Source organism: Trachymyrmex septentrionalis, unplaced genomic scaffold (assembly GCF_001594115.1).
Source record: "Trachymyrmex septentrionalis isolate Tsep2-gDNA-1 unplaced genomic scaffold, Tsep1.0 scaffold27, whole genome shotgun sequence".
Classification (NCBI taxonomy): domain Eukaryota; kingdom Metazoa; phylum Arthropoda; class Insecta; order Hymenoptera; family Formicidae; genus Trachymyrmex; species Trachymyrmex septentrionalis.
The window spans coordinates 1,243,366-1,268,475 of record NW_017305430.1 but is presented as its reverse complement, the minus strand read 5'-3'; the positions used below and the strand labels follow the sequence as shown (position 1 = coordinate 1,268,475).

The window sequence follows — 25,110 nt, the reverse complement described above, 5'->3', positions numbered from 1 at the left end:
AATGTGAAAATTATTGGTTATTTGTATTGTGTTTATTATGTTTTATATATATATTGTATACAAGTTTAGATTAGTATAAACATTTTATCACTAAAAGGGTAAAATAAAGGTATGAAAAATTTGTGTTATATTAATTAATATTGGCCTATTTCCTTACATAAAATTTACGTATCGATACTAATATTATATCATTCAATAACGATAACTAGAATTAATGCTCTGTCAGATAATTCGACTTATCCATAAATCAAAGCTCAGTTAAAATATAGACATCAATGCTCGTTTTTTTTTAAAGATACGTGACATGAAGATATGCTGCACGTGCCGTGCATCTCTATGAGAACGCTATATAAATACGTTTTTACGGTAATCATTACGCGGCCCTTTTCGTCCGTCTAGTTTAGGGGGAAAGTTTATCAGATCTGACTGAATATCGATGGAATTCTCCACGTTCAAACATATATTGCACGATGTATGCGGCACGCGTAGCGCGATAATGTTCGCGTATCAATGCAATATAACCGCGCGTGGCGTTACGCTTACATGATGGCGGTGTAAATATTAAAGATAGCACGACGCGAGTCGCTGGGGCGTCTGTCAAGATTAGACGCCACCCTCAGTGCGTTGAATATAATGCTGCAAAAAGGCAGGGGACAGGCGTGGAAAAAGGGCGGACGAAATCCTACAAATTACTTCTCGCGCCGAGGGTGGGCTCGCTGAGTCTGATTTCATCCCTGTCTGCGCCACGGAAAGAGCATTTTTTGTCTAGAGCATTCTTTGTCTTGATCTCTCCCTCCTGGTACGTCACCCCTGTGATACCGCGGGGCGCGACAAAGGAATTCGTTTGACGAGAGTCGCGACAGACGCTTCCTCCTTTCGAGGACTTTCTTCTGGAGATTTTAAGTGGCCTCCTGTCACTGCGACGAACTCGGCCAGTTATTATCGTTTATACCGTTAATTTCTTCACCCTCTGATTTTGCGAATGCATCTTGTAAAAAGTTCTTTTAAAAGATGAACACACTGTTTAAAATTATTCAACTTTTTGCTAAATTTAGGAGGAGGATGAAAAGCGATGTAAGATTAATATTTAACATGAGTATTTTTTTTTTTCGGTTTGGATTAATCTTAATGACTTAAACCGTAGTTTAACTAATTTAGTGTCTCCTTTCAGTTCTTCAGTTTCAAGAGTTAAATATGCAAGTTAAAGCTAAGTTCTAAATTGGTTAAAGTCAACCAACGTTGAAACCATCTCATAAAATATCGAGGGTAGATCGAAATTGTATTAAATTTTAAAGTAAGATGAAATACTAAGTGACAACTGTTTGAACATTCTAAAATCTGTTGATATTGCTTCTATAACATTTATAAAGTTCAGACGTATTCAACTTCTCAACAAATTCAAGAAGATATGAAATATTTTTCGATCAATATAGGATAACGAAAAATGTTATTTCCGTCGAAAGAGACGTTGTTACGCGAATTATGATGCTCGAGGCGTCGGCGCGTATAAATGAAAAAGCTACTTTAATATATTCCAAACTATCGCGTTGATGCGTATGTCAACGTAGAGCTATCGAGGAAAATGTCGCTATCGGTTTTGCTCAAAGTGACTTTGAAAGCTGCTCCTCCTTTTCCTCCTCTTCCTCCTCCTCCTCCTCTCTCTCTCTCTCTCTCTCTCTCTCTCTCTCTAAATCTATCTATTTCTATCTATCTCTATCTCTATCAGCGGATTTCGAAATCGTCTTTGGATTGCGGCGTGAAATCCATTACCGTTCTCATGAGGTGGCATCGCGCGTACATCATATTCCTTTGAATTTCCATAAGTGCGGACACTTCTCACCGCCGCGGCTCTTTGGACGAGATGCAAATGGCTAGATACGTAAATGTAAATCTGCCGAGCGGACGACACGAACACAACGAAAACGGCGTCCGCTCACGGCGCGGATTTTGCGACGCCATTACGTTTCGTTCGTTGTCATTCCACGGGTGACTGACTTGTCAGACTCGTTGCTAAGCTCATTTTAACGGAGTTGAAAATGAGGAATGTGTTTAAAATTATTGTGTAAGATTTCCAACAAACAATAAAGAAGACTAAATTTTGATTAAAAATTCTTTACGTAGTTTTAACTTTGCTTATCAGGCATCAATAATTGATTGCTTATCAATTTAATTTGTGATATTATTCCAGCCTCGAGTTTAAAACTGTATTTCAAGACAAATAATCGGCGCGCTGTTTGCTTGAACCGGAAATAATAAAATTCACAAAAATATTATAAGGTATAAAGATTCACTTTGACTGGATATGATCTTCTTCGTCTGTATTGAACATTCCCTGATCGATTTTCACTTAATATTTCTAATAAAGGATGATATTCATAGTTCGTTATTTCAAGACGGTCTTAAGTAATGCCTTAAGATGCTAATACGGCCCTCTGATTATGACATCTTAAGACTGTATTCAAAACATAAATTAAGTTACAAATATAAAAATTGACTATGAATACCATTATAAACTTCTATTAGTTCCAAGTAAAGATGCGAAAATCATTAAGTGTATGCGCTAGCTATTTTCGACAAGATCAAAGTTCGCCAACTTGCAAGTCATTGCCAACAACGCTGAGTACGAAACTACGAGGATGGTTATACATGACCGATGTGCCGAACCACGTTGGATCTAATCCAGCGTGCATGCTGTGGCATACATCAGTGACTGCTAATGTACCGGCGCTGCTTTGCGTGCGCGTACATGCTCGCATTCTGCAGTATGGGAACGCGTGCACGTATGCATGCGATAATTCCGATAGCTCCACTTCGGCGATATCTACGGCTTACAAACGGATAGAACGATCGGCGCAGTTCTTACGAATTGTACTCATGAATCTAGTGATGCAGTCGTACACTGGAAAAAAAATCTTAATTTCAAAGAAATACTTCTTTGAAATTAAGATTTTTTTTTTCCAGTGTAATAATCGACTAATAAAAGATTGTTTCTTATTTTTACGCGCATATCTCTTTTTAATTACTTATGTACTAAAAACGAAAATTAAAGAAATCTGTTTTGCAAAAAATATTTTCGAAGAAATGAAAGAAATAAAAATCGATGTTAAAAGTATCTTGTATATTAATGATAAAGTAACACATGTCGATAGCATTCCTCGTACACCAAATTCAATTCTTGTTCAATTATTTAGCTTATTAATTGCTTTATCGTCTACTTCCAGATAATTTTAACGTAATTTGAACTCTCCGTATCTCTACTCTGTCGATAGCAGCGTTCGGTGAAATAATTTGATTTCTAAATACACAATGTAACTTGGTCTAATCGGTCGTTCAGGATAGCAGGAAGTCTTCCGCTCTAAATCCGAAAACGAGTTTCACCAAGCGCATTGTCCCTGACAGTATTTTAACGATCGACAATACTGACACGTAACGGTAACACCTGGCATCGTACAACGAGTGGCAATAAGTGTAAGAAATGTTATTGTTCGCATCGACCCAATTAATACCGAACCATATCGTTCACGTATGATTGGGAGGCACAAATATACGCAAGTAATATAATAAATTATCGTCACACTAAAATATTTGCTTCACTTTGCGTAAATAGACTTGCGTAATGATTCTCTCGACATCTATCACGAGGTTGCAGAGTTCTTGATATTACGCCTGATTTATGTAATTAATTAACACTCTCTATTAATTTTGTTTATTTAATTCCCTTCTATAAATGTTCTCTCAAACAGTTTGGGGTTTACTCGCATAGACTGAATATGATACTGAAATGATGAATATATTTACTAAATATGTGATAACTTAAAATAAGTATTGTTATTTGAGAGATAACATATATAAGGTAATTTGTTTAGAAGAGATCACGGAAATCGGATTGTAACACATAAAAAGAACGATTCTGCTAAAATATTTAAAAGTTTAGTTAGAAAATAATTTATTGGATCACCAAAATAATTGTACAAAAAATTCAAGCAATAATGTAAAATATCAAAATTATTTTTTCTGTGTTGCAACTAGCTTGAACGTCCTTGATATTTTAACAAAATTATTTTCAGATATGTATCTAACTAAATTTTTAAATATTTCAGCAAAAACCGTTTTTCTCTTCAAGAAAAATTTCAATAATCTGAATTAAAGAATATATTCATAATAAAGAAGTATAAAAATAGATTAAATATCTGAACTACGTCATTAATATAAAACTTCTTATCGCATTTGCTTTAATTATATTATATTATAGCCAATTCGGCTAAGAATTTTTATTACTGCTCGTTAGCAGTTTCCGAGTCATCGTTATAACAATACTTCCGGATGTTGCATTAGCTTCAATGATTTACGGTATGCCATATGTCTTACGGATACTCGCTCAAAGCAGGATCGATCGAGCGCATGTCGCGTCCGAACAGCGTTGCAAACGAGGCAACTGCTTGACTGTGAGACGCGAATTGTGTCTCGATGCGCGACATACTTGCAGTCAAAGTGAGTCATTATTGGACGCTTTGTCTCGTCGGGCGACGAGAAATTTGTGGAACTTTACTTTGGGTAACCGCCTCGTACCGGAAAGTTTGCGTTTCCGAGACGAAATGAGTCTTACTCCGTCGATGCTCCACATTGGATGCTCTTTATTTTCGCCGTCGCGAAGTTGACAATTCGTTATTGATGCATAAATTTGAACACATAAACTTGTGATATCGCGGAGCGTAAATAAATAATCAACGCTAGTACATAGTTGCACAATAGCGTGGTGCCTTGCGTATTCGTTATTTCCGTTAACTAAGAGAGCTTCACAGAGATTGATTAAAATTTAAATACATATAAATAGAATAGAGATACCTTATAGATTTTTATCGGAGAGATGTATTGTCAAAGAGATTTATTTACATAATTATAAATATTTATATAAAATTAGAATGCAACAACTATATTATCTCCCAGAGAGGATATTAAAAATCGCCTTTAATGTAGCCAATAATCTTTTTGCAGGATAGATCCGGGATAAAGAGACACGGAAAGTGCATTCGGAAACGCAGCGCACAATAATCCCTCAGCTTCAATGGATAACGATGATGATGCCGGAACTGACCCGCGGAGATTTACTAGCACGCAAGTAGAAAGTAAGCTACTCTCGACCACTCTTTGACAATGAGACTTTGTTCCCACGGTTTCGGTAATCTCGATATCGCGTGACGAAACTTATTGGAAAAGTTCCATCTTTCCCTCTCGTGGGAATTTCGCGAGTTGGAAATACGATCGAGTGAATTTGCCGATTCACTGTTACGGAATAACAGGGAAAATACTTGAAATATACAATGTTGCGGTAATAAAGATGGAGTGTCGTAATGAAACGTTCTGTACGCATGCCGTCCTTCCTCGGAAGTTCGAACCGGCACAGGGCGCACTGATTTAGCTGGTTATTGGAAAAGTTTCCTTTCCGCCGATAAAATCTCTTAATTCATGGTGATTTCTCATTGGCAGGCGCTAACTTAATAATCTCCCCAGATTTCCTGAATTATGAAACAGATTAAAATATAAACTTCCGCTCTACATAAAAAATATAAATTTTAAATACAATCGTGGAAATGATGGCCACAATTTTGTCTATATTATGTAATTATTTATCTTTTTTATATTTATTTAATCTATATCTATTTTATATCTATTATCTATTTTCTCTTCAATATTTTATATATGATCTATTTCTTGTATAATATGACTGTATCCTTTAATTTAAAATTTTCACTGTATTTAATGATATTTAATTTATTATACTTGAAGTATGAGAGACAAAGAGAGAGAAGGCAGGGGAATACAGTGAAATATTCTCTTCATTTAAGGATTAGGCGGCTGCTGCAATTAGAAGCAGCGGCGAGATGTTACTCTTGATAAAACAGTCACGAATTCCGTAGAGCTTTTCTGCGTAATTACCTTCTTGATCAAAAGAAGACTAACTTTATTCTTCAGATGAACGTTAATTATTATGCATGATAATAGTTCATATATCAAAACTTATTTGTAATATAACGAACAAAATATAAAAATGTTAAGTTATTTTATAAAATATTGAGTAAAATATTAAGTAAAACATATAAATATTTTAAATATCCAATAATGCTATCGTTACATCGTTTAACAAAATATACATGTATTATTTTATTTGTCACTATAGTTACATAAAGTAGCCTTTAATGTGAATTAGTTTAATGTAGCAAGTGACTGAATTTATCATTAGTTATTATCAACCAGTACGAGCAGATAATTTTTTAGGCACAAAGTGATAGTAGATTGACATACTTCGCTTCCTTATTTCAAAAGCGACACGAATAGAAAATTAAATTTTCTAGAAAAGGAGAAAATATTGTACAACTTGACAAAAAATTATTGACTAATCAAATAATATTGGCAAAAAGAGTACATTTTTAACGTGCCATTTTTGTTTCACTACTTTTAAAAATCACCCTTTTTTAATTGTACATCCAGAGGAAAGGTTGTTCGATTTAAAAAAATTATGTTCAAATCCAAGAAATTTTGTTATGTGCAAATCCAAAAAATTTTTTCACAAATCAAAGAAATTTTGTTTTTTAACCGAAATTTCTTTAAATCGAAGCAACCTTTTCTCTGGGTATAACGACTTTGGGTATAACTTTAATAAATTTTTTTTAAACCATCCTCTCTTTTTGAATTGTGATGATTTTTTTATGAAGTTAATTAATTTTTAATGATTAATAGGGTAATGTTTCTTAACTCGTTCATGATAATAATTTGAAAATAACATTTTTTGACTTGCGTCACTTTTGAAGTAAGGGAGTGATGCGGAAACAAAGGTAATTTATCACAGTTCATTAGCGCTGCTCTCTCGGAGGCGAAACATAATTCGTGCTCGAGATAGGCTCAGCAGGCAGGAACGTACTTACATGAAAAATGTCCACGATGATGTTAACGCATTAATGTAAAACAACGTTGCGATACGAATAATGAGAGCAAGCAACGAGTTTGAAACAAATTGCTAGAGATCATGACGAGATAGAGAAGAGTGTAGAAGGAGAAAAAAGTCTTGCGAATACTGCGAGGAGTTTGGGCGCTACGTGAAAACGCGAGGGGATATTAATGTGCTTGGGCCGAACTTGGCCGGAGGCAGAGCAACGCTAACCGAACTTCAATCGAATTAACATACGAATGGCACTCGAGTCAATTGCGAAACTTTCATTTTAGCCGAGCAACAGCCAGAAAAAGCCTCTCTTCAGTTTCTATTCCGACGAATATTCCATTATAGAGTTCTGTTCGGAAACTTTGCGATCATTCGTCAAGCAACTAAAAATTTATTTATTTAAAATTCATTTAAAGTTCGATGCATACTATTTTTTAGTTACTCGCTTAATGAGACAATATTTGACAAGCTTTTTATGAATATTAAATTCATCATTTTCAAGAAACGAAAAAGACGCAAATTTAAAATAATAGAATAAGAGTGATAGTTTTAATTTTTCATACTCGTATTTCTTGGTTATTGAAAAGTACCATTTAAATATAATGCGATAAATTTGAATAAATTTTGACATGTACAAGAATTAAATTTCTATAGAAAAAATAAAATCAATTGTGGCTTATGAAATTTATCGACATTTCCTAAAAAATATCCGCGAGTTTATAGATTGAGCTATAATCAGATTTAGATAATAATATTAATTACGTATATAATTATTAAATTGTCTAATATATTTTTAGATAATCCTTTTTATCTCATTCTTTTTATCGATTTTTATCAATTATTTATATATATTAGATATTATTTATAAAAAAAATAATATTAGATATTACTTACATGATACCGCAAATATAGGTAACTTGGAAATAGTGTAGGTAATTTGAGATAGTATATATTTTTGTTAAATTTAATCGTGGTATTTATCCATGAGTCTCTAAAGAAAGTTAAAAATTTAAACTTTCTTTAATGACTCATAGATAAATTCCATGATTAAATTTAACAAAAATACATGCTATCCTAAGTTACTTACACTATTTCCAAGTTACCTACATTTACAGTACTTTTATTATATAGTGTGTAAATTTACAAACTGTATTACTTAAACGGTAGTATATATAAATATTGTAAGTATTTTTTTAATAATAACAGATTATCATCAAAAAACAGTAAGATGGATAGTATTTCATTGTACTTGTTTCGTAAAGATAACGTCGCGCAGATGAGCGTGCAGAATGAATTACTGTGTGGGACTTTCCCATCGTGGTTAGTAATTGATTCGCGTAAAGCTAATTACGCTGCATAATTAGGTACGCTATAACAACTGCGTCACAGTAGTAATTTGTTTGCGTGATAAGAGCATAGCATGATTGCTGCCTCTATTTCCAACGAGATAAATCAAGGTCATCACGTAAAATCCAGTGTCTTTTTTGCAAAAGGGATGCAGAGCGCTTTATAAACAGAAAACAAGTCTTTCACGTTGTTATAAGCAATCACAGCCTTCTGTCCGCGATACAGTGTACAGTATACTGTAGCATCAAGCTAATGTCCTGTATTAAACAGACTTGATATGCGATAAAAATGGCTCGCGCGAATAAAAAACTCCATTACGCGCGCTACATAGAATATCCTTTACCATCTTATGAAAGTGACTTTGAAAATCTATTGTATCCCAGTTTTTCAGATAAAAAGAATATTATATTTATTTGCTACAAAATTCAATACCTTTTATTACAGTAAAACATTGATTTATTATTGTCTGTACCATAACGCTATTAATTAGAATTGATATTTATTTTTTTTAACAATATATTGAATTATATTTTGTATTTAATAAATGTAATTATTTAACTCTTAAAACACATGAATAATTTTTTAATTGATTACATATATAATCGGTCGTTAATTATTACATAATATTTTAATGTATTGAAATAAGAATTACATATTTTTATGTTAAAAGATTGACTTTTATGATGATTGATACTTTTATGTTATAACGAGAGAGAGAGAGAGAGAGAGAGAGAGAGAGAGAGAGATATGAGAGAAGAGAGAAGATATAATAGATGAATTTCAATTTCCTAAACTCAGATATAAACGTTGTTAATAATAATTAATTTAGCCTACGGTCGTACATTAATCGATATTTTCTACTGATATCTTTTCCAATAAACACATATGCACACAAATTCGCGGAAACACCTGCCGTTTCCAATGAGAATTACTCATTAAACTTGAAGTTACTATCAAAATTTTCGATATTAATTATATATTGACAGGCTATCGTCACACAGAGCTGAGTCACACGGAGAATCACTAACGACATCCTTATTAATAGTTACACTATCCATTATTATTATCCAGGCACTCATCTGTATAACATAGCCTTGTGAGGGCTTAATTAAATCGCCTTTTGCAAACCACCATGTCGTGGTCGATGCGGTTCGTTCCGAAAATCGAACTTGCATATGTACACAAGTAAACAGTATTTTAGACCGTCAAGAGAATATTTCTTTAAAATTCTGATAAAAAAGATTTGATGGCTCGTATTAATGTAAACAGACCGTTAAAATAATGCAATGCTTTTTTATTTTCACCGTTCAGTTCTTTCATTGTGCTAATATTTCCAATTTCCAAACATGTGAAAATTCATTTACTTCTACCTGTAATATACTATTGTTTTGAGTTATTTATATAATTAAATCAGTTTTTTATTAATTGTTGAAAGATAAGAATTAAGTTGTTTTATTACATTATTCGAGTAGTTCATGCACTGTAAATCCAAGTATATGATTAGTATTTTCATGTGCTTTGAAATTCGCGAATTGAAATACATAGCAAGAAAGTTCTTGAAAAATCAAGTAAAAATGTTACATATTTGTAAATTTTTATTTGAAACAGTAATTTTTGAGATAATAAAAATTTAATAATAGCTAATTATAGATTACGTTTAGACAGTCATCTATGAATATATTTGCGAGTGTGCCGAAGTGCACAATCTGTAACCAGCTATATTTAAAAATCCTTACGATTCAAAAAAATTACTACTTAAAATAAAAATTTACAAATAATCGTTTACTTAATTTTTTGAGACCTTTTTTGTTATGATATTTTTTTCATAAATTTTGGAACATCCTGTATATATAATTTAGTTTTGTGTGTAAAAATAATACTATGCTACATGTTTGAATGTGTAAATTCATTTTTGTGTATGCAATATAGTGTTATTTTTATATGGAAAGGTATATAAATCATATACATGTGAAGGTACTTGTTACACACTTGGATTTACAGTGTGCAGTTTATCTTTGACATGTACAATTTTGACTGTATCTTTGTCACACATATAAAAATAAAAAAAGCAATACATCGTGTAAACGATTAAGAGATGGTTTCGCGTAATGGGAAGAATTTCTGGTGCGATTGTCATGCGGTAGAATGGGTCGCCACATCGAGGAGGTCGCTCGATATTCCGAAGAATAATTTATCACCTTGCGGCGAAAACGCTGTCGCCGATATTCACATTTCCTGGCCACGCCTATCAGATAAGAGACAAAAATTATTCAAATCCCATTCAGGGGGGATTATTACATCTCTCTCGCAAGATAGCGAAGCGCTGTTCCTGCGCATAGAGAACCGATTTGTTTTATTAATATTATATTCCTGCTACGCAAGAAACGATCGATCGACGTCGTTTTTTCTTTCACCCCCGCGTAATACTCGCGTAATTTATAATGTGATATATTTAATCCGCATTAACGAGGGGGATTATTAATTGCGTTGGCACAACGCCACCGTTAAGGCTAGACATGTTTTCCTGCCGGCCGGAATGCGACGGGAGAGCGGAAAACAATGGAAATGCATGGCATGTATGATTTTTTACGGTAACGTTAGTGGGCGGAGTCTCAAGATTTGTGAGACTGAAAGAATTTTATATTAAAAGACTTGATATTATAAATGTATGTTGCTACATTCGCATTCATTAAGGCGCATTTTGCCACGTCGCGCTGAGACTAGATTAAAAATTGTTCATTGTTAATAATTCGGCCGAGTCCGCGAGGATTCTTCTAGCTCTAATGCTAATTTTACTTACTCAATTAATGTTTGGCAGCTCTAGGCGTTTGTCTCACAGATTCATGATATGCAATATATATTAGAATATTCATTTTCATTAATTATGTATATGCGGAAAGTTGAAGTAATTTGCTCTGTATCGAGAAAAAAGTCTGGTGTATTAATTAGAATTCTGATTGAATCTATTATAATTCTAGTTAAAGTAATCAGAATTTTAATTTATTAGAATTTTCTCATTTTTGTTCGTCGATTTTCAATCAGAAAGTTTTCTCAGTGTAATGTTACTATTTTATTACGCATGGATGTATGACTAATCGTATGGCAATACTACTGCCGCATCTCATGAAAAGTATAATCGTTAAAATACTCGCGATAATAGATTAATAGAGCGGATGAGTTAATTATTTAAATATTAAATCTTTAAAGAACAAAATAAATATTTTATCATAACTTATATATATTATTATAATTTATATTAATTTCAACAATTTGACTCGAGTAAAATACCAGATGTACAGATAAGTCCCTGCGGTCAACTTTAGATAGTACTAACAGTGTAGATATTTAAAAGAACAAATATTAATTATGTATGAAAAATTGATCCTCGGTGAAATAAGTCAATTTTTACATACAATGTATTACTAACAATAGCTTATAATGTGTGAATAAAAAATGTTATATACACTTGGCTCAAATGGATAGTTCTTGAGCTGTAATATATCAAAGGTGTAAAACTTATACTCATAGAGCACTTTTGACATATCAGAGCTTAAAAACTATTCATTATTGACCTTTATATATAACATCGTTTTTTTCACTACGTTTTATAAGTCATATGTAAAAACTAACTTATTTCATCGAGACCCAATTTTTCATATAATTAGTGCGGGTCCTTTCTGTGCACAATTATTTGACCAGCCTGCTTTTCGAAAGTTATATAATAATTCGCAGTTAGACAATTAACCACAAGTTTAATTTAATGAACGTTGAAAAGGTGCATATTCGCTATATTGCTTCACTATTTTTATTGCGATAAAACTGCCACTGAAACAACATATAATTTATGTGACTTACACACTATTGTGTCGGAAAGAATGTGTATCAAGATTCGTTTAAAAGATTTTAAAGCAATGATTTCGATGTGAACGATAAATTGCGCCACGAAGCATTCTTTCGCCACGACATTCATGCTGTCCGAAAAGTAGCAAAAAGTGATAGATTCGAAAAGCAAATACTTTGATTGAAATGTTTGTATATATCGTTTCATTCGTATTAAAAATATATATTTGAAAGAAAATCATGGAAATTTATTTATACATCTCACACATAAATAGGTACTATGCCTTTGGAAATTTAATGCTCGTTCGCTTTTAGTAAGAAATTATTATCTCGAAAGATTATCCCCGACATATTTATTTATTTTTACTAAGGCAGTTCATCGTTGCGGTTTCGTAAGCTCGGAAGCGGAATAGCTACGCGAGCTAGACTTTAAAGTCACCCTTAAAACTTTATCGCCTTCGTATACACATCGAGAGCGTAGAAAACGTGGCGGAAAGAATTCCTCGTACTAGGGCGTAGCGTGACGCACGTAGCGATAGATTCTGTAAATCCCCGATACAGTTACGGTTTTCGCTGTTGGAAATACGAGCAGGAATGCGCGGCGGTGCGATTTAACGATCACAAGAGGCGCGCTTAAGCGGGAGAAAGTTCGCCTCTCAAACTTTGGACGAGAGTCCCGCAACTTCGTCGCCGTCTACCTGTCCATTTGCCGTTTAAGGTATACGGCGTCATACTGCTTGAAACATGGATAAAGTCTATTATTGCGTGGCGGCTTCCGGAGCCAGCTCTAACTCGAGAGATCTCGAATCGTCGTTTAGTCGAAGATCGGATCTGGCTTACCTACAAGTCCCGGATCTAAACCATGTCGTTCGGCTTTCCGATTTTAACCTTTGTACAGGAACTCACAGGAACTTGCGATTTTGAAAGTTGACTTTGCGGTGAATAATTCTTCAGCTGTAAAAAATACAATAAGGACCGGTAAGAATCAAGAAATTCTCAGTGATAGCATATATGATTTCACGGAATAACGAATTGCAAAAGTCCTTTTATACTGTTAAATATTAAAGAATTAAATTTAAATGAATTTCTTAATCTTTAGTATGATTGAGTAAGATCGTGTTTTATTTTCTTTTCTTCAAAAAACTAGGAGCATCAAATATTTAATTATAACATTTATATACAATTTTTTTATGTACACAATACACTCATAAATACTTTCTAAAGATGTAAAATATATGTAAGAATCACTTAATAATTTTTATATATTTGTTAATGTAATGAAACTTACGTATGGGACACGAATAATTCATTAAAAAGATCGGAAAATTATCATATATATTTAGAACGAAATATTTTATGTTTAACTACAATTGTCAAAATGTACTATTTTAATTTAAAACATGTAGTTAAAAAGAGCAGCTACATTAAATTAATCTATTTATGGTTGAATTGCTTAGTTTCAAAGTAAACAACGTGCAGACAACGTTTTAACGTATAACATAGTAAGAACAATTTTGCTTATAAAGATTTAATTAAATACGGATCTGAAAATAATTTTGTTAGATCACCAAAATAATTATATGAGATATTCGCACTGGTTGCTAGAACGTCAAAACTTTTAGCACTATTGCTCTCATCATGCTTGAGCTTCCTACATAATTCTTTCGATGATTCTTTCAACAAAATGATTTTCTAATTTATGCATCTAGCTGAATTTTCAAATATTTTAGCAAAACCATTTTTTCCACGTATGTACGTAGTAAATAAGAAACTAAATTTGAGTCAAATTAATACATTTCTTGAGTTAAATTATTTAATAAAATAATAAATAATGCTAAGAGTTTTCAAGTCAATTAAATTGTTTAATTCTATTATTCCAGTTAAATTAACGATGTTTCAAGTACGAGTATTATTTCTGTCAATCAAGGCGATTAATAGGAATGAAAAATAATTGGAATTAAAAATGATTCAAATCAAGTATATAATTTACAATATGAATTTAACAATGTATATTTTAGTCAATTCCTTTGGAATGATTTAATGAAACTTTTTATCATTTCAAAGCATTGAGAGAGAGAGAATTATTTCTATGTTTATATTAATTATACTAACTTTTCTAATTTAATATAATTTAGAATCACAAACATTATATGATTTCTGGAAATTATGTGTTTTATTCTTAATAATAATTATAAATTATGACAAAGTAATAATATTCATATTCTTCTTGAATATTCTTAAACACACAGTAATTATATACGTGTTTATATGAGAATCACTGTATATGAGAAACCGCGAACATGTTCTCGTAATACGACAAAATGAGAACGACCCGCGGCGCCATTATTTCGGCAGTTGATGAAATTAGGAGCGGTTCCTGTTTCGCAGGGAATTCCAAGACAAGATTCCTTAGCGGAGTATCCTTCTGTGGTTGTGTTACCGCATAAATTCGTGCTCCTCGTATGCCAACGAGGTTGTGGTGTGTGAGAGAGAGAGAGAGAGAGAGAGAGAGAGGGGGGGAGGGGAGAGGTATAAGAGTCGAAGCCATTTATGCAGACACGCGACTTGCGCGAAATCTCTCTCGAAGGAGTTTCTCTCGTTTTCAGGAATTCTTCGTGCATTCCATGTTTGGAAGGTACTATCGTTTAGTATTAAATATATTATAAAATATATATGCGCGTAACGTTGCAGAGATGGAGAACAAATTCGCTTCTTCGTTGCTTTCGTCACCGACGCGAGATTTTAAAGAATTTCAGTGACAAGAACGCTGGACGTGCCGGCGGCATTTATCGGAATGGAAATCTCACGATGCGTTTCTGCGACTCCGGTTTTGAAACTTTGATCGCTCGCGGCTTTGTATAAACTACGCGAAGTTCGCGAACTTGGAAGAGAAACGCGGCTAGATATGAGTGGTGCATTTCGAGTTAAACGTAATGCAGAAAGTTGAAGGACGGGTGAGAATGCGAATGTGCAAGAGACGGATTAGGTCTACGCCGTAGAAACGTTGAAACGAAAAACAGATGGAGAAATGACAATGGGAGATTTTTCCCCCTCGCGTATAACTAGGCAAAAGTCCGAAAGAGCGAGTACATAATAAAATGTGTATGCAATTCTCAAAGGCTGAACAAATTGTGTGGATGGAGTAACATCCGCGAAGAATAATATATTCTCAAATTAATCTCTCGTAACATTTAAGTGTTTACTCAAGAGCATTTCTGAAGAGCATAGTATTCACATTCATATCATTCTGACCAACATAAATATAATATGCAATACACCCAGTAGGAACGATTTTACTGAAGTATCTAAAAACTTAGCTAGGTACAAATCTGAAAATAAGTTTGTTCGATCATCAAAGTAATTACGTAGAAATCTCAAGCATGATAAATAATTCTGAAAGAAGTTTTGACATTCTACCAACTACTTTGAGCTACATAATTATTTTGATGATTCAACAAAATTATTTTCAGATTTGTAACTAACTAAATTTCTAGATATTTCAATAAAAGTGTATAAAGAGAATGCCTAAAGCAAATTTGTTGGAAAATAAAATTTTCAGCCAATCAATCTTAATATTTTTATGTATGTGTATGATTGGTTGGTTATTTAATTTTCTTTGCTTTTGGTATACTTTTTTATGTATAAGAGAAACAAACAAAATATATTTTAATATAATTTTCATTTTTAAATTAAATTTAAAGCAGTTGAGATTTTTGATTGTTTAAATATCGATAATTTTTGAGGTATTAAATTGACAGCAACAATTTTTCTTGACACTTTCATTTATTAGTTGGAAAAAAATTCAAAAATGTTCTGTCCATTTTTTGTATAAATTGTAATGACTTTATTGTTCTAAAAATTGGGAATGCATCTGTCAGTTCTTCGTCTTACGAGATTTCATCTTAAAATGCCGCGACTACGAAAGCGAGTGGGATTCTTCAAAAATGAAAATATTGGAAAACCATTTGAAGCGGAAATCCCCACTTCAAAATGAGGTTTAAAGATGGAACTGCTTTGATAAAGTTACGTTTGATGGATTTGCTTTGGCTCACTGGTAAACTTTTGTAACGATATTTTATATAATATTGAAATTTTTTGCGTGCACGTTTGAAACTGGCTATATTCGCAAAAATACAAGCGTGACGAAATGTCATCTACTGCTACTCAATAAATTGGAATCCTTTCAATTGGATAGGATTATTTTCAATTCGCAACGTATTCATTTTTAATGAAAAATAATTTCACAAAACTTCTAGATATATGCATATATGTATATATACATACATACAAACAAATGTAAGAATAATCGATATTTTTGCAAAATTTATAGCTTTATATGATAAATAAAAAATTTATACTAAAAAGTTATTCTTTTTCTCCTATTTGTCAAAAATTTATAAAAAATTTAGATCACGGTAGATATACATTTACATTTAGATATTATATTCGTTTCTGGAATGCTTCAATTATATTAAAAATTCATTCCTGAATAACATGCGTGACATATGTTATTTTTTCTCTATAAAAATAAAAACTTTAAAAAAGATAATATTTTTACAAATAGTGTATTGTCACTTTTTATTTTTGATCATACAGATTAATCACTTAATAAGATTTTATCGTTATTAAACAATATTTTATTTTTTATTATAAAATTATATAATATATGTTCGCTCTCTCTCTCTCTCTCTCTCTCTCTCTCTCTCTCTCTCTCTCTATCTAATATAGTCCAGTTATCAGTGCAAGTTAGAATGGGGAACGCCATTAAAGTTTGTCCTTTCCACAAAAGATGCAATTGTGCGATACGACGAGGACACGATCTATTTTAGGAAATTAGATATTTGCATACTAAACGTTGTTATTTTCATCGGCGGTCATTCCTGCTTTACGCCCCGGGTCGTATTATGATGCGGCGCTACGGCGCTTTAAAATAAAAAAGGAAAGGAAAAGGTAAAAGAAAGAGGGAACACGGATATACAAAAAGAAAAAGGAAGAAACAAGCGGTTATGTCGTTAAGAGGCGCGTTGTAAAGCTCTGAATATCGCCACGCTCGCTTGCATACTGCATTAATGTCTCCCCCGCGCGTTTAGCCTTTCATCGATCAAGCCACGTTGCAGTTTCGAGTGACGATGTCCTCTGCTTCAAAGGGTCCTTTGTCAATGCGGTTACGAGTTTCATCAAAACTTCGGTCTCGCCACGTAGTCACGATAGCCAGACGAGACCAAGTCCAGCGTGCTAATGTCGTTTTACAGCGTTGCATTATCCCATTCCCGATGGCTTGGAAGACGTGCACGTCACCTTTAATATCGTACATTTTAATACCTACGCTTTCTCCTGGGATCACGCGGGCGTTAATGAACGCCCGTATGTTTTACAGGCACGCTGTACTTCCGCCGTGCGCACGTACGTGAGGAGAGAGCCGCATGATTAATTTCGCGTCAGAAACTGAAAACCTCTGCGATCCGTACTTGCTGAAAATTGCTAATTAACGATTGCGAGGTACCGCGTACGACGGACGGGAATTTCGAGGTAACGAAAATATTATGCTTACATTACAGTTTCGCGTCTCGTGCCGCAATCGTGACATGTGCGCTCGTTTTCAAAATACGAGAGATGAGAACTCGAATAAAATCTGAATCGAATGCGAGGAATATATTGTTATTTGGATATTTTTATTGTAAAAATTTTATAAGTATGGCTGAGGATACAATTCGTGAAGTCAGTGCTCTCATTAAACGTAAATAATATTTATTCAATGCAATATTATACATAATGTAAAAATCGTGGATCACAGGATTTTAACAATACTCTGTTAAATTGTTAAAAATTGAAGCTACATATATTCGTGTGATATTTACGAGTATATAGGTTATATATAGAAAAAATAAAATTTTGCTGAAGTATCTCAAAATTTAACTAGGTACAGATCTGAAAACAATTTTATTGGACCATCGAAGTAATTATGTAGGACGCAAACAAAATTATTCTCAAATTTGTAACTAGCTAAATTTTTTGATACTTCAACAAAACCGTTCTTTCTGTACAAGGGACGTACAGGATGTATTATGAAATTGTTCGGAATAGATTCCAATCGGAATTGCTGTGGAATTATTCCGTTTTCCCTAGAACAATACAATCTAGGGAATAATTGAACAATTTTGATCGGAATTCGTTCCAATTAATTCCACAATACGTATCCAAATCTGAAAATATTTCTGTTGGATATCATCATTATGTAGAACGCTTAAGCGTTGATAATGCTGAAAAAAAATTAACATTCTAATCAATCAGTTTGAACGTCCTAAATAATTATTTTGATGATCCAACAAAATTATTTTCACTTCTATATCTAATTAAATTTTTAAATATTTCAGCGAAACTGAAATCCGCCATTCTGACGTAAAGCCGTGGCAACACCGTTTATGTTTTCATTGCCGTCAATAATTTCTGACGCTATGAATGAATGTAGGTATACGTGTATGGATGCTGTATATCGCTAATTCTCTAGGAAATACGTCAATCTTCAGGTAGAGCCGAGCCCGAGGCCGATCCTTAATACTGATAAACTTGAAAGCAGGCCGGGTCGACCGAGGGTCGTTCTTTTGGATGATGCTGAGGGTCGTTAATAAATTTGTGTTTACAGTGTCTAGCATGTTGCAAGAGCATTTTTACCCCTTTATCCAACGGCGCGTACCCGCAGTCGCGCAACCCTCTGTCGCGCGTCGTAGACATAAATATTCCGTCGCCGACCTCCGAGTAGCTGATCTTGGCATTATTTGCAATCTCGTAAACGAAATCGCGTTTCATTAGAGTTTAATCGCGCTAATGTCTCTTTTTATTTCTTGCCTGATTCTACTTTTTTCAAAAGAAGGAATTATTTAATTTTCTTTATTAACTTTAATGAAATAAATGTACCTACATAAAATATATTCACTTCATTAAAATATTTGTAAAATTAGATAAATGAGTTGATTTTAATATTAATTAAAATATTGATTTATTTATACAAATAATATTGATTTATTGAAGTAATTGACATTAATTTAAACTGAGATCTGAGATTTTTAACATGATGCTGCTTTAATAAAAAATAATGCATACCGAAATTAGCAACTTTTCAGAAGAGCATTTAAAAAATTCTAAATTGGAGTAATGTTTTAATTAATATATTTATAAAGTTTAATACAAATGTTAAAAATTTCAATAACGCTCTCATACAGAAAAGTAAGTAATTGCTGAATTTGAGATTTTTTTAATAAAATGATGATATATGTTTTAATTCACTGATCATTTATGGTACCGAAAACGTAAATTCAATCGACGATAGGTCGATTGGCGAAAATCAATCGTGCAGATTTATAATATCTAGACTAAGTGGCAAAGTTTAAAAAGTTTAATTCATATCAATTATAAAATTACCTCGGTTTGAACTTATAAGTTATGTTCTTGAATGATTATACTACTAAAATGTTATTTGGGGCAAGAAAGTTCAACATGCAGTTTTATGTGTATATGTATTGAACATGGAAAGGAAGTTGTTGAAAGAATTGTTGAAAGAATTATTGAAAGAATTGTAAAATTTAGCATGTAGTATATTCATGAAAAGAATAATTTTGCTGAAGTAAAAATTTAGCTTTACTGAAATGCGTGGTAAAAATCTTTAAAATATTATATTATATCACAACTGTTATATTTTTATTGTAGCTGCAAATCTGAAAATAATGTTAAAGATATAAATTTAAAAATTATTTTGTAAAAGACTACAAAAATAATTACGTAGGAATTTCAAGCATGATGAACAATGTTGCCAAACGTTTTGACATTCTAACAACTAGTTTAAGTGTTCTATATAATTATTTTAATAAATAAATTTTGAAATGCTTCAGCCAAACTATTTTTTCTGTGTAGACGAATTCTACTTCAGTTATCGGCCACGCGCAGTAAACGGTGCAAATTTGTGCTAAATATTTGCATTTTATCGGATGCGGTATTACGGTCAAGTACTATACGCTGCGCGTTATGTATAATGTAATGGGAAAATGTTTAATTATTAAATTGTGTTATCGATACGCACCGGCCCTTGTATTTAATTGGTCGGAATCGATTGGCGTCATAATACGCGAGAGTGGTATCGATATTGCGTTAAACGGCACTTCGACGACAGCGTCCGAATTTAATTGCGAAATCGTAAGGCATAATTTTGCAGTTATCGCAATACGGTGCGACGCGCGCTTTCCATCGAGCGCATACCAATGCGGTATGCGACCGCGTTGTAAGCCCGCAATAATCTCAACTCGTTCCGAAGTGAACAAGGTAGAGATGCTACCCTTGCGAGATTCCGCACTCGCGGCTCTAGACATTGCAAGGCCCACGGCAAGAGCCGGATGCGCTCGTCCTTTGCGGCCGGGTTAATGCTCGACGTCTGCTGCCCCATACCGCCGTGCCAACAGGCAGGACTTCGAATTACAATGGAAGCATGAGAACGCCCGGGACTCAGACATGCGACACGGTTGCTCAATTGGGGGTCTGTGCTCTGCAGCGTGTTGCGAAGTGCTCGCGTCAGGCGTCTCTTTGTGTGTACCTATCGTGCAAATCGCACGAAAACTATCGCGATTCCTCTTGCAACATTCGAACGCGATATGACTACAGTTCAATGACTGGCACAGTTTCGTTATTGCATAACACGAAATTATTATATATTTATGGGATAATTTGTAATAAAATTAATAGCTACATAGAAAGAATTATTTTGTTGAAATATTAAAAAAATTTAGCTACACGGAGAAAATTTTTTCTTAAAGTTTATCTTGAAAATATCATAGTTCTGAGACAACATTGTATTTCGAAAAATTTGATAAAAATTTCTCTCATTCATTAATAAAACAATAATAAAATATAAAATAAATTTGATTAATTTTACTGAAATGCGTGGTAAAAATCTTTAAAATATTATATTATATCACAACTGTTATATTTTTATTGTAGCTGCAAATCTGAAAATAATGTTAAACCTTCAAAATAATTATGTAAGATACACAAATTGGTGATGTCAAATTTTTTGTAGCACTGTTCATCATAATAATATTTCAGCGACTTACATTATTTCGATGATGCAACAAAATTATTTTCTGTATACCTTCATGTAACTTCATTTTCAGATTTGTTTTCAGCAAAACTGTATTTTTACGTATTATACAATTGTTGAAATAATTTTTTTTTCTACATTACATTGGCTGCTTTTGTAATTTTTGGTTTTTAGATCTTTCACATATTCGCAATGTAATCGCATAATTCTGACAAGAACGGGGGAGGGGGAGGGAAGTGTTTTAAAACAAAAGAAAACTCTTGAATCTATAAGTGTTCGATCGAAAAACGATCGACCTCGTTTTTCTTATACGCTGACAGGGATGTAAGATAGAATGGTGTCTATCTGACAACGCGTCGTGAAAGATCGATCAAAACTAGGAAGATAAAATTTTTCATCGACGATTCCTTGCTTCTGAATACTAAAATGAGTATAATGTAACCTACGGAAAAAGAAGGAAAGAGAAAGACAGAGACAGAAAACCTCATTTCTCATTTACAGTCTTCTTTTCGTAGCAAATTGATTTTGCAACACATCATTGATTTTGCACATTCTCGTTATTTGCTAATTCTTAATGCATAATGCATTTTAATAATATTTTACGAGAGCAGAATTTGTCGGATTCGAAAACTGGAAGAACTACCGAAAGTATAACACACATAAATAATTCTGGTAACATGATAAGATAGATAGTTTGCATACCAAAGTTGCCGACTCGTATGTGATATACATAGTTAAAAACATTTCAGGCTCGCATATTATCGTAAGCATACCTTATCTCATATAACAAATAATTTAATGGCACTATTGTCAAATTTTACTGCTCGTCTGTTTCAATCAATATACCTTCAATTTTAAAGCCCGCTGCACAGACTTTATAACGCATAAGAGGACCAATAGACTTAACTTTTATCCCCATTTTTCATCTCCACTAGAAGTGAAAATGAAAATAAGAGATTTTGTTGATTCTTTTATGTGTTATATACATTATGCATTATGCAAAAGTATTGCAACCTTACTCAAAATCACAGTTGGAATTATAATAGATATAATTGGATTTATACACAGTATTTCAAAATTTGCAATTCAAAATGTTACAGCAAGAAAATTTTTGAAAAGTAAAAAAATTATACGTAAAGTTTTATTTTAAGCAGTTTTTGAGATGTAAGGATTTAAATATGATAAATTATAGACTGTGTTTAGACGATGTACTGGTTTAAATACGGCCAATTATAGACTATGTTTAGAGTTTAAATGATCATTTGTGAGACTAAAGCCTGCGGCACACGATGCATGTCTTTCTTGCTTGTTTGCTTGCATTTTAGTAAATTATAAGAAATTATGCGTATTCTGTGTAGTGCAATTCTAGTAATTTACTAGAAGGCAAACAATGCAGCAAGAAAACATGCATTGAGTGCCGCAGGCTTTAGTGAGCACGTTGAATTGTGCTGAAGTGCACGCTCACTATAATACTATTGCATGCGTGACTCATCGGCAGGTGACTATCTACACATAGTTTATAATAAATTTAAACTCGAACTATCATCTCAAAAATTACTGCTTAAAATGTACAAATAACTTTTTCACTGAATTGTTCGAGAACTTTCTTACTACGGTATTTTGAGTTGCGAACTTTGAGATACTCTGCAAAAAGATATACAAAAATATAAAAAGGCATATAAAATATAAATATAAATTGAATTCGGGATATTCCTGGATCACACAAAAAGACGCACATAAAACATTCACCATCGGCTATTTCGCGTGAGTGAAACGTATTATTCTTTATATTCTTCAAAAAAGTCATGCGTTTCATACATCGATGTCTCTGAAAAATACAATTGTTATATTTATTGCGTGTCAATCACGGTTTATTTCGACGTTCAATCGGGTTTTCTAAAGACGCGTGATTGATGGTTCCGTTCTCGCCAAAGAGACTGAGCCTCAAATCCCACGGCGTTTCCACGAAAAAAATTGATCAGCGAGCGGAGTAATCCGCTGGCTTATGCGCGACGTAACACCAGCTACAGGAAAGAACTAAATTGGCCATTAGTATCATTGACGTAACACCGTCGCCGTCGACTCTTGCGAACATCTTCGAGTCAGTCCGACACTTCGATTTAGAAACTCACGCCGCCTGAACTTTCCCATTAACCGGTTAATTTGAATACGTCCTACGCCGCGGCATGTGACTAACGATCGAGCTCATTGATCTCGGCCTTGATGCATCGCGCTTAGTGTTCTAAATGCATCAGGATGGCGTGACCTAGAAACGAATATGGCCCCTTTCCTTCTTCCTTTTCCAAACTTGATGGCGTTCCAGAAATTCCGAAAATTCCTCTTCGTAAATCACCTACTCTGACTTCGATTAATAATTATAACTAATTTATTATTGTCATTTATTATATAAGTATTATGTTCTCGCTAATTTTAATTATTTTTTTATATACAGGAAACAATTTTGCTGAAATAATCTAAGTATTTAGATAGATATTAAATTCGAAAATTATTTTATTAAATCATCAAAATAATTGTGTAGAAAAAATCATGATAAGCAATGCTGCCAAAATTATTTTGACTGATATAAAAATTATTTTATTGATATTTTGACTTGAGCGTCCTAGATAATTATTTTGATAGTTTAATAAAATCATTTTCAATAAAATTATTTTCAGATCTGTATTTAGCTAATTTTTTAGATACAATTTTATTTTTTAGATTCAGCAAAATCGTTTTTCCGTGTGGTTCTCATTAAAGTTTCGAATGTTCTCGGATTAAAATGATTTTGGGGGATGTTTATAAGCTCATTATTAATTATATCCATGCAAACGGCTGAATAAGTAATCGGTTACTATATTGCAAATATTTCTGACAGAAATTCAATGTAAAATTTATCGTACATGCTTACAAGATAGCGAATAATAAATGACAGCATTAATCGGATAACTACTGAATTATATTTGTAATAATGAAATTCAGTCAATTTATTTGTGTTGATAACTGTTGGTATCTTTTCCATCTCGAATTTATTTTCGTAACCACTATATAATATATTTATTGAAATAATCATCTAAAGTTTTTATAGGAAAATGAAAATGTGTATACCCTCCCAGGACAGTTACATATATACTCGTAAATGCGCAAATACTAAATTTCTGTAGTTACAATATATTTTATCTTGGAAAATCGTTTTGTCAAATTTAATAATAAAATTTAATTTTTATATCAGTCAATAAACTCAGTCTAAAACAGAAAATTTAAAAAATTTGTAAATTAAAAAACACATTATATTTTTGCTAATTTAATTTTATTACTTGTAGGTAATATTAAAATTTGTACAGAAGGAAATAAGCAAAGATTTTTCTTTCCTAAATCGTAGAGTTGTCGCGTTATAAAGCAAACTAGTTGAATGACATAAGGCACATGTTAGTTCGAGATTGGGATGGGAACATGGAGATAGCGCGATAATGAATTCGATCATCGCGAAGAATTTCAATGAGAAGAAGCGCATCGACGCCAAATCAGTCGCGAGAAAGAGAAGCTAAGAGAGATCCTAACGTAAAAGAACTTTTCAATCTTTCCTCGTGGTCCTTACGAAGGATGAAAGGATCTCGTAAATCGTACGATTCGTTTTACGTCCTCCTTTAGAGCCCAATGTTTCTACTCCTCCCTTCCTGTGCCCTCCTGAGCGAACTGGGAAGCCTCGGTTGGTGTCACGCGAAGGTAAAGAGGGTAAATCAGTCCTAGACACTCACTTTAACGAGAGTAAATGCGCTCGTTTCCTAAGTACAAAATACTTTTAAGATGGCTAAAGCATTATTTAGCTAAAACATTTTTAGTTGACTAATATGCGAAATTCTTTAGATCGATTAAAAATCTTTCAATCTTTCATGCAGTTCTC

At 33.0% G+C, this 25,110-nt stretch overlaps 1 protein-coding gene across 4 annotated transcripts in view; it reads left to right on the top strand.

Annotated features, from left to right (window-relative positions):
• The window catches only part of LOC108749178 (limbic system-associated membrane protein-like), a 292,256-nt gene that overhangs the window by 168,336 nt on the left and 98,810 nt on the right, over positions 1 to 25,110 (top strand). For 3 of the 4 annotated variants that reach the window (XM_018487719.1, XM_018487718.1, XM_018487721.1), the window contains one exon: positions 4,996 to 5,126. The exons of the other annotated variant lie outside the window; for it this stretch is intronic. The gene's annotated coding sequence lies outside the window, so the exon portion shown is untranslated. The remainder of the gene's footprint in view (positions 1 to 4,995; positions 5,127 to 25,110) is intronic. 4 annotated transcript variants of the gene reach the window in all.